We start from the raw sequence: 14,024 nt of genomic DNA, 5'->3' as shown, positions 1-14,024 counted from the left end.
GACTGGCCCGTACGGGCAGGGGTACCTTTACCTTATACTACATTTATTTTTAAGATTTGCCTTGAGAGAGTCTTTAAACCTCTTTTGTTGACCACCAGCATTACGCTTTCCATTTTTAAGTTCGGAATAGAGTAGTTGCTTTGGAAGACGATCATCAGGCATCCGCACAACATGACCAGTCCAATGAAGCTGATGTTGAAGAAGCATTGCTTCGACACTGGTGACCTTTGCTTCTTCCAGCTTTAGTTCGCCTGTCTTCCCCAGCAACGTGTACAAATTTTCAGAGACACCGTTGATGGAATCTTTCAAGGAGTTGGAGATGGCATTTACAGTGGTACCTCGGGTTACATACGCTTCAGGTTACATATGCTTCAGGTTACACATTCCGCTAACCCTGAAATAGTGCTTCAGGTTAAGAACTTTGCTTCAGGATAAGAACAGAATTCGGGCTCCAGCGGCATGGCAGCAGCAGGAGGCCCCATTAGCTAAAGTGGTGCTTCAGGTTAAGAACAGTTTCAGGTTAAGAACGGACCTCCGGAACGAATTAAGTACTTAACCTGAGGTACCACTGTATTAGTGGTTCATATAATAAATATGCAAGGGCAGCAACAATTTTCTTTTGGTTATGTAAGCACCTAACACATTTAGTAGCTGTTATATTCAACCAGCCATAGCTCAGTGACAGAGCATCTACTTTACACTCAGGTCCTGGGTTCAGGTCCTGGCACCTGGGGAGAGGGCTGTTGGGAGGTTCCCTGTGTGACACACTGGAGAGGTCAGTGTAGAGTTGGCAATAGGATGGGGCAGTGGTCTGCCTCAGAATGTGGGAGCTTCCTACGTAATGTTGTTGTCATTTAGTCGTGTCTGACTCTTCGTGACCCCCTGGACCAGAGCACGCCAGGCACTCCTGTCTTCCACTGCCTCCTGCAGTTTGGTCAAACTCATGTTTGTAGCTTCAAGAACACTGTCCAACCATCTCGTCCTCTGTCGTCCCCTTCTCCTTGTGCCTTCAATCTTTCCCAACATCAGGGTCTTTTCCAGGGAGTCTTCTCTTCTCATGAGGTGGCCAAAGTAGTGGAGCCTCAGCTTCAGGATCTGTCCTTCCAGTGAGCACTCAGGGCTGATTTCCTTCAGAATGGAGAGGTTTGATATTCTTGCAGTCCATGGGACTCTCAAGAGTCTCCTCCAGCACCATAATTCAAAAGCATCAATTCTTTGGCGATCAGCCTTCTTTATGGTTCAGCTCTCACTTCCATACATTACTACTGGGAAAACCATGGCTTTTACTATACGGACCTTTGTTGGCAAGGTGATGTCTCTGCTTTTTAAGATGCTGTCTAGGTTTGTCATTGCTTTTCTCCCAAGAAGCAGGTGTCTTTTAATTTCCTACGTAATATTTTATTTTAAAAAGAAAGTAAAATTAAAAATGAAGTAGATAAAAGCAACTGAGATATCTTTGCATGCAGTCCTGTCCTCACCCTCATTTTCCCCCATTTGAAATAAAAAAATTCAGTTATGTTTATTCACTTCACATGTTCAGATTGTATTAAGCTGAAGGAAAATGACACCAGGCACTTCTGAAAGCTTTTTTTTTTTTTTACGGCATGCAACTGTTAAAAACATGGCCAGCAATGCAGTTTGGAGAACCTGTTCCGTTTTGTCTGCCGTTTTGTCGGCATTTAACAAAAAATGCATCTTAACCCGCTACCAGTTTTATACAACGACAACTATTTCAAAACTATATATGGGGATATATGGATTTGGCTCGAGGAGCACATGAATCACAGCCTTCAAGCAGACTACAAGCATAATTTTTCAATAGTTAGAACCAGTTGTGCAGACGTTACTGTTTTCCTTTGCATTTGGCAGGAAGTATTTCAGCGAAACCTGTAAAAACAGTAACTCTAAATATGCTTACCATATTTTTCCGTGTATAAGACGATACACCCCCCCCCCCCAATTTTAAAGTTTGAAATTGGGGGTTGTCTTAGACACGGAATGTTGCAATTAAATATATAAATAAATACATGCCGCCATCCATATACTTCCCCCCCCCCCCAGCCTCCCCTCACTATTGGCCTTACGACAAGCCCTGGTCTGGTACTCCCCACCCCCAGCAGCCCCCACTCTGGACATCGTCCCTTCCACCCGGTTCCCTCAGCCACCCCCTGGCTACCCAGACCCCCCATTCCCCAAGCGCACTCACTCAGGCAGCTCTGACAGTCGCAACCCCTTGATCAGCGTTCGCATTTGATGGCGCTTGTGGAGTAAATACGGTACATACCGTAAATACTGAGACAAAAGTGCAGCACACAGGCGGCAGAGCTGGAGCTGGAGCTACAGTGGAGTTACACTGAGCTGAAAGGAGCAGCCGCCATTAAACAGCTTTCCTCAATGTTTGATGTCTAAATATACGGTTCTAAATATACCGGTGTTTTGAATATTTAATAAAATATCAAAGTTGTTCTGTTTGGTGTTTAAAATATTTATTTCTTAATTTTGGGCTCAAAAAATAGGGGCCGTCTTATACATGATGGTGTCTTATATGCGGAAAAATACAGTATGTCTTCTTCCAGCCATTATAGAAATATAGAATGGACTCTTCTCCCTCACATTGGCAGTTTTAGGAAAGGAAGGCTTTCCCCTTCCTATGATATGTCCATCAATCTAGGCTTTTATTGCAGAGCCAAGAGGAAGGCCAACTAGACCAAAACTGGCTGCAATATGCCCAGCTAAGACCACTCTCCGCTGCCATCATCTGTTGCAACAGGGAAGCCGCTGCTTCACCCAGCTGCAGGAAGGCCATAGGCATGCAGGCACTGCGGAAAAACACTCTCCAAGTCATCAGTCACCTGACACAGTGTCCCTCCTTTGGCTAAACAGGTGAAACTTAGAGTCAGGGCTTGCCAAATTATTGGAGTACTACAATATATCCAAAACAATGGGAGAAATTGGAAGGATCTCAAAAGAGAAGATAGGCAGGAATTGGAAGGTGTTTAAAGGATACTTACAAAATAATATTGAAAAATCAGAACTCCTATTAGAATAAACAAGTTCCGTTTTAAATACTAAATAAGATGGATAACAATGTGTAATAGAAAAATAAGCATGAAATTAGGTTAAAGATGTGTGAAATAAAGTAATAGAAGTGGAAAGAAATTGCAATTGAGTAGATTGGAAGTCTAACACAAAGGTGGGGTGAGGGGTGGCGGATGATGATGGGAAAAGGAAGTATCTGTGGGACTGAATGTAGGTATGTTTGTATATATTTAAGGATTGTATGAAATGTATGTTTGTATGCTTGTATATTCGCAATATGTGTGTATTTTATAATAAAAAATAATTTTAAAAAATAGAGACAGGGCTGTAGACAGCAGGCACCAGGTGGCTCCCTCTTCACATAACACATACGGAGACAAAAAGTTACAGCAATGTTTGGCTTTTCTCTTCTTATAAGGCAGCCTTGTGGCTGTGGCACCACCATCTTCTGGGAGTGAATCGCAGAACGACAAACGCCAGGAAAAAGCATTTTCAGAAAGCTGAGTGGCAAGTTTGAAATCGCAGCGGTTTCAGACACCTCTTTTGCCTTTGGTAAGCCAGCTTTCGTGATTATTTCATAAAAATGAAACCTCTGTTTTGGCAAAGCCAAGGGTTGCACCAAAAAATGTGTGTTGAGAAACCATCAAAAGTTTTTAATCCAGACCAGCTTCTTCCAATTTATACTCTCAGCTAGTTTTGTGTTTGGCAAATTCTTCCCTCCTCAACCCATCCACTATTTGAGTTTCCCCTCAAACTAGCCACAATCTAATGGAGATTAGACCTTAAATTTGCCCACCTGTCTCTACCAAGTGAGACAACAAACAGCATTGCTGCTGGTAACAAACATATTATGACAGGGGGGGTGTCATCAAGCACACAGCTGTCTACTAAGAAAAGATTCACTGAAGCAAAGAAGATCCTACACAGTGAGAAATTAAGGCTGCCATGTAATCTTAAGAATTTGGAGAAGGAGATGCGTATTGTTGACTTAGAACAAGGCCCTTCATACAGCACTGAAGGAACTGTCTGGTCTGGTTCTGGTCTGTAGAGGAGTCTGTGCATACACTGTGAAGGTTATTTGATGCTTTAAGGAGGTTTCAGGTTATTATGAATCTCAAAATAAAGCTCAATGTCATAGGTGTGCCCAGTTTGGAGGGAGGCAGGATTGGCAAACGAAGAGAATACACTGGAGTACTACTATCAAAGGACATGCTCTATTAACATTATTTTTAAAAAACTGTATGCAGCCTTTCCAAAAGGCTCAAAGCAGGTATGTTCAGAACCATTATCACAGACTTAGCTGGCCGTGCAGAAACTGAGAAGAAAGTGGCCTTTTAACAAGTCTGTAATCCGACAAAAATATGGCATAGCCATGTGCGGATGAATTTATGAAGAATATTGTTCATGATATTCTTCCCTGTGAGTGGTCAACATTGATGCCGAAATCCAGCATCGCCTGAGCTCTGCAAGTGTGGCTTTCTCCTGATTGAAGTGCAGAGTGTTTGAGGACCGGGACATTCGCAGGGAAACCAAAATGCTTGTTTACAAAGCTATTTTACTACCAACCTTACTGTATGCTTGTGAAACATAGGCCACCTACAAACGCCATCTACAACTTCTCAAAAGATTCCATCAACGGTGTCTCCGAAAAACCTTACACATCACTTGGGAAGACAGGCAAACTAATATCAGTGTACTGGATGAAGCAAAGATCACCACTGTTGAAGCAATGATTCTTCAGCATCAACTTTGTTGGACTGGTCATGTTGTGCAGATGCCTGATTATCATCTTCCAAAGCAACTACAGTCATACCTCAGGTTAAAGTTGCTTCAGGTTGAGTGTTCTTGGGTTGCGCTCCACAGCGACCCGGAAGTAACGGAACGCGTTACTTCTGGGTTTCGCCACTCGCGCATGCACACAAAATGACGTCACACGCGTGCGTGGAAGCGGCGAATTGCGACCCACGCAGAGGCGGGTTGCGTTTGCTTCAGGATGCGAACGGGGCTCCAGAACGGATCCCGTTCGCATCCAGAGGTACCAGTGTACTCTATTTCGAACTTAAAAATGAAAAGCGTAATGCTGGTGTCAACAAAAGAGGTTTATAGACTGTTTCAAGGCAAATCTAAAAATATGTAGTGTGTATATATATATATATATATATATATATATATATATTAAAGTAATATTTATTAAAGTTTCCACAAGAAAAAAGTTACAAAAATGGTAAAAAGAAACACTAAAAATACAAACACTAAAAAAACCAAAAACAATTAAAAACAACTCCCTCTTTCTATATCTTACAGTTCATTTACTTATTTTCATGACTTCCTCCCACCTCCCTTTTTTGTATTCCAATTCAAATATTTAATTCAGCAAATCCATACCCTCTCTATTTTCTCTTAATTCTTTGTCTTCACATATTACAATTTCAAATTTTCATCTAATATCAATCCCTTTTTACATATTCCTTTTAACCTTATTGCTAAGACCACTTCGTTTCGTTCCAACATCATTTTAACATTCAATGATTTTACAATGTTTCTGTAAATAATCTTTAAATTTCTTCCAATCTTCTTCCACCGACTCTTCTCCCTGGTCTCGGATTCTGCCAGTCATTTCCGCCAATTCCATATAGTCCATTACTTTCATCTGCCAATCTTCCAGGGTGGGTAGATCTTGTGTCTTCCAATACTTTGTGATAAGTATCCTTGCTGCTGCTGTGGCATACATAAAAAAAGTTCTGTCCTTCTTTGGCACCAGTTGGCCGACCATGCCCAGGAGAAAGGCCTCCGGTTTCTTCAGGAAAGTATATTTAAATACCTTTTTCATTTCATTATAAATCATCTCCCAGAAAGCCTTAATCCTTGGGCACGTCCACCAAAGGTGAAAGAATGTACCTTCAGTCTCTTTACATTTCCAGCATTTATTATCGGGCAAATGGTAGATTTTTGCAAGCTTGAGTGGTGTCATGTACCACCTGTATATCATTTTCATAATATTCTCTCGTAAGGCATTACATGCCGTAAATTTCATACCTGTGGTCCACAACTGTTCCCAGTCAGCAAACATAATGTTATGTCCAACATCTTGTGCGCATTTGATCATAGCAGATTTTACCGTTTCATCCTGAGTATTCCATTTCAACAGCAAGTTATACATTCTTGATAATATCTTAGTTTTGGGTTCTAACAGTTCTGTTTCCAATTTTGATTTTTCCACCTGGAAGCCAATTTTTTTATCCAAATTGTAGGCCTCCCTTATTTAAAAATAATGAAGCCAATCTCGCACTTTATCCTTTAATTTCTCAAAACTCTGCAATTTCAATTTGTCACCCTCCTGTTCCAGAATCTCCCAATATTTCGGCCAATTGGCCTCCATATTGAGTTTTTTCAGAGCCTTTGCTTCCATCGGTGATAACCACCTTGGGGTTTTACTTTCATTAAAATATGTAGTATAAACACCGACAACTGGGAAACACTGGCCTGCGAGCACTTCAGTTGGAGAACGGCCTTTACCAAAGGTGTCATGGACTTTGAAGACACTCAAACTCAGCTCAGAACACAAGGGAGAAACGTGCTAAGAGGAAGGCACGCTTGGCAAATCCACACCGTGATCAACTCCCATCCGGGAACCAATGTCCCCACTGTGGAAGGACGTGTGGGTCCAGAATTGGCCTCCATAGTCACTTACGGACTCATTGTTAAAACCGTGTTCATGGAAGACAATCTTACTCGGCTACGAGGGATCGCCAAAGAAGAAGAAGAAGATATTCTTCCCAGTAAACTTTATAATGGGTATCCACTGGATAGCAATGTCATCCTTCAGTTCCGCTTTGGATTTCAGGGAAATCAAGTTCTTCCTTTAATAAAATACAGTTGCAATGTTTTACACGGAAACATACCGTATTTTTCACTCTATAACACGCACCCGACCATAACACGCACATAGTTTTTAGAGGAGGAAAATCCGTAGGCATGCCACCCGTAGGCATTTCCTCCATAACAAGCACAGACATTTCCCCTTACTTTCTAGGAGGAAAAAAGTGAGTGTTATGGTGCAAAAAATACGGTACATAGTAGGAAGCATGTCACAACGTTTGTATATGTAGATTTGATTTTATAAACAAGGGAAAAGCATAGTAGGAAATCGGTGCTCACAGATTTCTGTCACCTTCCTCAGACCAAAGTCCTCAGGAATATGTTTATGGCCACACACTAATCACACAGAACACAAACATCACCCTTTTTGTTTTAAGAAAATACTCCAACTTTACATTTTAATATGAAACACTATAGAATGAGTATGTACAACACAAAACCTGTCTTCAAAATTGCACAAGTGAAAACATTTTCATATTCACATGATTAAATTGTTTACAGCTCAAAGACGTTATCAATCCTTCAAGTTTAAACTTCAGAAACTGTCAGCAGCGAATAGTTTAGTTATTTACAAAAGGCTTCATTTGTAACACGCACATAATGTTGAGTTGGATCACAAGTAAATGGCTCTTAAGTCCAGTTAAAATCAATGGGAACCAAGGCATGACACAATTCGGAACACAATCCCAGACGTGTGAATTGCTCACAGGAAATAATTTCAACTACTACTTGATATGTGCAAAGAAAAAAAATGGCATGAATTCACCGTTTCTGTGCTTTCATTTTTTAACCCTGCAGTTATGAATAATGCCATCAGAATTCTGCTTGGTACAAAGATAATTGAAAAATCCCCTTTCCTTTCATATGCTCCCCTTAGTGATGTGTGCATGCCTCCATCATTATTAACTTAATATTAACTTTCAGGAGGAATGTTAAAACATTCCCATTTACCCAGACACTTAGTAGCTGAGGAATACTGTTCCTGGTACCCCAAGATTCAGACAGAATGTGGTTTTTTAAAAACTATAACAGTTCCCTCTCCCCATGTGTGGAACAGTTTTGCTACCCTAGACACTTTCAGGAGAAAAGGCAGGATATAACTTCAACAAATAATAAATAAACTGGCAGTCTTCACATTAGACCTATCACTCACTTTTGCATTCTTAAAGCTTTCTTGAAGCGGGTTGGAGGGGTCACAGAAGGCTCAACTTACCCGTTAACTCATGGATGGGACTGCTACGTATTTCTTGAAAAGTCAAGACACATTACGGATTTTAGAAGTCTGTTCTACCACATGGTAAATGAATGAGCATGACTTAGCAGTAGGCTTTAAACCCCATACGCTTCTCTGTGAAGGGTAAACTGCACAGTGTAACAAGAGAGAGATCAGCTGAAGAGTAACTCCTCACCAAATGTAAGGGCTCTTTTTAGCCACTGTGCTCCATAGGTTGCCTGCCCGTTCAGTATATGGAGTGCAGAATCAGAAAAGACAACACCATCAATAAATCTGAAGGTTAATTGTAGGTATCAGGTGAAACCTCCTTCCACAATGTCAGCTAATTATACAAGCTCAACAGGTGTTTTTTTTTGCTGGCAACCCAATTCTTTTCCCCAGGAAAATCGTTTTCTCCCCTTTTCAGCTGCTAATTGGCTGGGTCTCAATTAATAAATGTCTCTTGGTATTCCATTGCTGCTGCTATCGAGGCAAATGTCCTTGTGTGTGCTGAGACAAGTTAAAGGGTCCCCAGGTGGAGAGGAATCAGTGAGAGCAGGCATTATTGGGCTCAAAATTATATATATATAAAAAATAATCCCCTCAGCAATCTGATTTCGGAAGGTCTTCTCAAATATGACCACAACAGGTCATTTGAGTATTGAAACATCATGCGAAGGAGGAAGATACTAGTAGTTTCACATGAGGAATGATCTGGGACTGGCAGTGAACCAGATCAGCTGTAAATCAAAGCAGTTGTCTATTACAGATTGTCATAAGGAGCCTGCATCAAATAATGTCCTCTCAAAAGCTGACCTATCTTCATTCCAAGTTCTCAATAGCCTTCACAGACTCAAGCACAGACGGTGCTCGCAAGTCTGTATTTCTCCAACTTTGGATATAGTGCTTGTTCTTTTGTTTCTTGACCTCTGCAAACATTGTCCCCTTCAGCTGCTGCTGCTGCTTCCTTCTCCTAAAAAAGGAAATAATAATAATAATAATAATAATAATAATAATAATAATAATAATAATAATAATAATAATTTATTATTTATACTCCGCCCATCTGGCTGGGCCTCCCCAGCCACTCTGGGCAGCTTCCGTAGAAACCAAAAATACAGTAAAATCACACGTTAAAAACTTCCTTGAACAGGGCTGCCTTAAGATGTCTTCTGAATGTCAGGTAGTTGTTTATCGCTTTGACATCTGCTGGAAGGGCGTTCCACAGGGCGGGCGCCACTACCAAGAAGGCCCTCTGCCTGGTTCCCTGTAGCTTTGCTTCTCGGAATGAGGGAACCGCCAGAAGGCCCTCGGCGCTGGACCTCAGCGTCCGGGCAGAATGATGGGGGTGGAGACGCTCCTTCAGGTATATTGGACCGAGGCCGTTTAGGGCTTTAAAGGTCAGCACCAACACTTTGAATTGTGCATTTAAAAGCATTAAAGTTAAAACTGATTTAAGACTTTGCTTTTGACAGCTGTACTGCTCTAACAACTGGTGGATGCAAGTTAAACTACTTGTAGAAGCGGCAAATCGTAATATATGTGGGAAGGCAGGAAAATAGTAGGAACCCTCCCCTCTATTCACACTAATTGCATACAGACAAACATACATATGAACAATCTCATCCTTCGAGACACCCGAGACAAGCCACGAATCAAGTTAAATTTTAAAAGTTCTCAGTAGAGTTTCTTCCTCATTATTTGTAATTTTGTAGAGTTCTGCACAGAAACTATGGAGTCAAGTTCCTTTTGAGAACAGAGAAAGACACTGCAGCCATTATCATGCTGACGCAATTCCTTTCAAACACACTTCAGCAGAGCCAATCATTTCCATGGTGTGAAATTTTTTTTTTTTAATAATATTTTATTGAGATTTTTAAATACCAATGCAAAATTAGTAAACAATGTAACATATTTCATAACATAGTTTCATAACTTCTTTGGACTCCCTCACGTCTCCCACTCCCACTTACATCATTATAAATTTTTGCCAGCAATTTATCAACTTGTTTGCGTTCTTATGTCCCGCTCGTTTAAATATAATTAATAATTCTCCAAAAAATTTATATTTTCCTCAATCTCACTTATCATCCTAATTCCAACTATTTTAGTGGTGCTCAATTGTTTGTGATCTAGCATCCTTATTAACATTCAACCAAATTACAATATTTTTGTAGGTAAATCTTGAATTTCTTCCAATCTTCTTCAACCCTCTCCTCTCCCAGGTCTCGGATTCTGCCGGTCATCTCAGCCAGTTCCATATAGTCTATCAGTTGCATCTGCCATTCTTCCAGTGTGGGTAGATCTTGGGTTTTCCAATATTTAGCGATGAGTATCCTTGCTGCCGTTGTTGCATACAAGAAAAAAGTTCTGTCCTTCTTTATCACCCTCTGGCTGACAATACCCAGAAGAAAGGCCTCTGGTTTCTTAAGGAAGGTATACTTAAATACCTTTTTCAACTCATTATATATCATTTCCCAGAAAGCCTTCACTTTAGGGCACGTCCACCAGAGGTGAAATAATGTTCCTTCATTTTCTTTACATTTCCAACATTTATTATCAGACAGGTGGTATATATTGGCAATTTTAACTGGGGTCATGTACCATCTATATATCATTTTCATTACATTTTCCTTCAAAGCGTTACAAGCAGTGAAGTTCAACCCAGTGGTCCACAACCTTTCCCAGTCATCAAACATGATATTATACCCAATATCCTGTGCCCACTTTATCATAGCCGATTTAACCGTTTCGTCTTGTGTGTTCCATTTTAACAGCAAGTTATACATTCTTGAAAGTACCTTAGTCTTAGGTTCTAACAGTTCTGTTTCCAATTTCGATTTCTCCACCTGGAACCCTAACTTTTTGTCATTTTTAAAAACTTCTTTAATCTGAGCGTAGTGTAACCAGTCTCGCACTTTATCCTTTAATTTCTCCAAACTCTGCAATTTCCAATTGTCTCCATCTTTTTCTAGTATTTCCCAATATTTTGGCCATTTGGCCTCCATATTGGGTCTTTTTCGGGCCTTAGCTTCCAGAGGTGAAAGCCACCTTGGAGTTTTGTTTTCCAATAAGTCTTTATATTTTGTCCAGACATTAAACACTGCTTTTCTGACAATATGGTTCTTAAAGGCCTTATTGATCTTAACCTTGTCATACCATAAGTATGCATGCCAACCAAAAGCGTTATTGAAACCTTCCAAGTCCAATACGTCAGTGTCTTCGAGAAGTAGCCAATCTTTTAGCCAGCAGAAAGCTGCGGCTTCATAATACAACTTTAGGTCTGGCAGGGCAAAGCCCCCTCTTTCTTTCACATCCGTTAATATCTTAAACTTAATTCTGGGCTTTTTGCCCTGCCAGACAAACTTAGAGATGTCTCTCTGCCACTTCCGGAAGCACTCCGTCTTGTCCACAATCTGCAGTGTTTAGAACAAAAACAACATTTTTGGCAATACATTCATCTTGATAGCAGCAATTCGGCCTAACAAGGAAAGTTTCAATTTTGTCCAACTATCTAAGTCTCTCTTAATTTCTGACCAACATTTTTCATAGTTATCCTTAAATAGACTCAGATTTTTTGCTGTTACGTTTACCCCTAGGTACTTTACTTTTTTAACCACTTTTAATTCTGTCTCTCTCTGAAACCGTTCTGACTCTGTATCTGTCAAATTTTTTTCCAACACCTTAGTTTTCTGTTTGTTTAATTTAAAACCCACCACCCGACCAAAGTCTTGAATCAATTGTAATACTCTTTTCGTACTAGATTCTGGCTCCTGCAGGGTCAAAACTAGGTCATCTGCAAAAGCTTTAAGTTTATATTGTTTCGCTCCGACCTGAATTCCTTCCACCAACCGGTCCTCTCTAATCATATTCAAGAGCACCTCCAGGACCGAAATAAAAAGCAAAGGGGAAATGGGGCAGCCTTGTCGTGTTCCTTTTTCAATTTTAAACTCTTCTGTAACCACATTGTTAACTATCAATTTGGCCTTTTGTTCTGAATATATTGCATCAATCCCATTCTCAAAACCCCGTCCCACTCCCATTTCTTTTAAATTTCTCTTCATAAATTTCCAGGAAATATTATCAAAGGCCTTCTCCGCATCTATAAAAATTAATACTGCTTTTGTATTTATATCTGTTTGCAGAAGTTCCAAAATGTCAATAATGTTCCTTGTATTGGCGAACAAATGTCTACCTGGGAGAAAGCCTGCCTGGTCCTTGTGGATTACTTCATTTAGAACTTTTTTGAGTCTACTTGCCAAAATGTCTGCAAATATTTTGTAATCCATATTTAAAAGAGAGATGGGACGATAGTTCTTAAGTTGTGTGTTTTCAGCTTCCGATTTTGGTATCAATGTGATAAAGGCTTCCTTCCACGATTCCGGCGCCCTCTTCCCCTCCATAATTTCATTGCTAACCTCCATCAATGGTTGTATCAAGTAGTCTTTTAATGTCTTATAATACTTGGAGGTCAACCCATCTGGCCCTGGAGATTTGCCCAGTTGCATGTTCTGAATGGCTTGTTCAATCTCTTGTCGTGTTATTTTACAGTTCAGGATTAATCTATTTTCTTGTGACAATTTTGGTAGTCCATTTTTTTCCAAAAATTGTTTAATCTCAACCTCATCTTGCGGCCCTTGAGTGTATAATTTTTTGAAGTATCTCTGGAAGCACTTTCTAATGTCTGCCGGGTTCTGAATGTTTCTTCCTTCAATCTCTAGATTTGTAACTGTATTTAGTTTTTGTCTCCTCTTCAACTGCCAAGCTAGCAGTTTTCCACATTTATTCGCCGATTCAAAAGTTTTTTGTTTCATTAGTTTAACCTTCCACTCTATTTCCTGATTTATCAATTTAGAATATTGAGCTTGATAAAGTTTAATTTCTCTCAGAATCGGCTGTGACTTCGGGTTTGATCTTAACTTCTTCTCTAATTCTTTGATTTTCTCCAAGATCTTATTTTTTCTCTCATTTTGTATCTTTTTTCTTTACAGCATTCTGTTGTATCAAGAACCCCCTCATCACAGCCTTACTTGCATCCCAGATAATTCTTTTTTCCACCGTAGTGTTCATGTTTATCTCGAAGTAATCCTTCAAGGCTTTTTGGGCCTTCTTAATAATCTCCTGATCTCTAAACAAGTTGTCATTCATCTTCCATCTAAAGGAACCGGTTGGTAATAGTGTCATATCCATCTTTACTGCGTTATGGTCGGAGCAGGTCTTTGGGCAGATTTCCACCTTTCTGGCCTTGGGTGCCAGACCTCTAGATATCCATATTTGGTCGATTCTTGTCCAGGTCAGCTGGGCTTCAGAGAAAAATGTTCCCTCTCTTCCCAAGGGGTTCTTTGTTCTCCAGATGTCAATCAGATCCATATTGTCTGTCATTTCAAAAAAAGTCTTTGGTAGTCTGCCGTCTTTTGTGACGTTTTGGCTTTGTGACTTATCCATGTTAGTTGATACGACCCCATTCATATCTCCCATCATAATGTTGTTGTAGTCCAGATAATCCAACATAGTCTCATGCAACTTCTTATAAAATTCCAATTTCCCCTCATTGGGTGCATAAATTCCTAATATCAAAAGCTTCTCTCCTTGATGCTGTATCTCAATTGCCAAAATTCTTCCATGTTCATCTTTAAATAAAAATTTAGGTGACAGGCTCTCTTTTGCATATATCACCACACCTCTCTTCTTTACTCTGTCTGAAGATATAAATTCCTGGCCAAGTCTTTTATTTATTAACACTTTTCTATGGAGCCTAGTCACGTGTGTTTCTTGTAAACAAATAATGTCCAATTGTTCTTTTTTTAATATATGAAATATTTTCCTCCTTTTTCCTCCTTTCATATTTAATATATGAAATATTTTCCTCCTTTTTTCCGGGATGTTACAGCCA

General features: G+C 39.9%; 1 protein-coding gene and 1 long non-coding RNA gene across 4 annotated transcripts in view; one reads left to right on the top strand and one right to left on the bottom strand.

Moving 5' to 3' along the window:
• The window catches only part of LOC307220053, a 260,005-nt gene that overhangs the window by 225,814 nt on the left and 20,167 nt on the right, over positions 1 to 14,024 (top strand). The window lies entirely within an intron of this gene.
• CARF (calcium responsive transcription factor) overlaps positions 7,283 to 14,024 on the bottom strand; it is a 41,466-nt gene continuing 34,724 nt past the window's right edge. For all 3 annotated transcript variants that reach the window (XM_079979281.1, XM_079979280.1, XM_079979282.1), the window contains one exon: positions 7,283 to 9,101. The gene's annotated coding sequence lies outside the window, so the exon portion shown is untranslated. The remainder of the gene's footprint in view (positions 9,102 to 14,024) is intronic.

This window comes from Podarcis cretensis (genome assembly GCF_951804945.1).
Source record: "Podarcis cretensis genome assembly, chromosome: 1".
NCBI lineage: Eukaryota > Metazoa > Chordata > Lepidosauria > Squamata > Lacertidae > Podarcis > Podarcis cretensis.
This window is presented reverse-complemented; position numbering and strand designations above follow the sequence as displayed.